This window comes from Heterodontus francisci, unplaced genomic scaffold (assembly GCF_036365525.1).
Source record: "Heterodontus francisci isolate sHetFra1 unplaced genomic scaffold, sHetFra1.hap1 HAP1_SCAFFOLD_58, whole genome shotgun sequence".
Classification (NCBI taxonomy): domain Eukaryota; kingdom Metazoa; phylum Chordata; class Chondrichthyes; order Heterodontiformes; family Heterodontidae; genus Heterodontus; species Heterodontus francisci.
The window spans coordinates 3,184,886-3,185,605 of NW_027142006.1; the positions used below are offsets into that span (position 1 = coordinate 3,184,886).

Genomic DNA, 720 nt, shown 5'->3' on the forward strand with positions numbered 1-720 from the left:
GAAACATACAACACGGTCACACTTTCCTTCAGTGAGATGAATGTCGAGCTTTTTTCCAGGTTGAATGCATCTGTGAACAAGCTTCTATGAAAAAAGTTGCCTTTGAAATATCAGCACTGAATTTCTGTACAAGGAGGAACAGCCATTCCAAACTCAGATCCTTCACAATGGCTGTTTTCTCCTGTGACTGAAATTCATTATGTAATTTGAATTCGAAGTCAAAGTTCACAAGACATGGATAAAATTATTGATTAGGAAACTTCTGAAGCACACTGTAATAAGGCTCTGCTGGGAGTTGAACCCAGGATCTCCTGTTTACTAGACAGGTGCTGTAACCAACTAAGCTACAGAGCCAGATTGAAAGTGCTTGCGCAGTTGAAATCAGAGAAGGGCACTATTTATTCTAAAAAAAAACAACAAATGCTGGAACCACTTCGCAGGTCTGGCAGCATCTGTGGAAAGAGAAGCAGAGTTAACGTTTCGGGTCAATGACCCTTCTTCGGAACTTCCGAAGAAGGGTCATTGACCCGAAACGTTAACTCTGCTTCTCTTTCCACAGATGCTGCCAGACCTGTTGAGTGGTTCCAGCATTTATTGTTTTTATTTCAGATTTCCAGCATCCGCAGTATTTTGCTACTATTTATTCTCATCCCATTTCTCCACTGGTCACAGCATATTTTAACTTTTCCCACTTACTGATACAGTCAATCATATTCTCTA

The 720-nt window shown here is 40.6% G+C and overlaps 1 non-coding gene across 1 annotated transcript; it reads right to left on the reverse strand.

Moving 5' to 3' along the window:
- Window positions 1-280: 280 nt before the first annotated feature.
- Window positions 281-354, reverse strand: trnat-agu (transfer RNA threonine (anticodon AGU)). Its single transcript has one exon. It is a non-coding gene; the product is annotated as a tRNA-Thr (tRNA).
- Window positions 355-720: the final 366 nt, after the last annotated feature.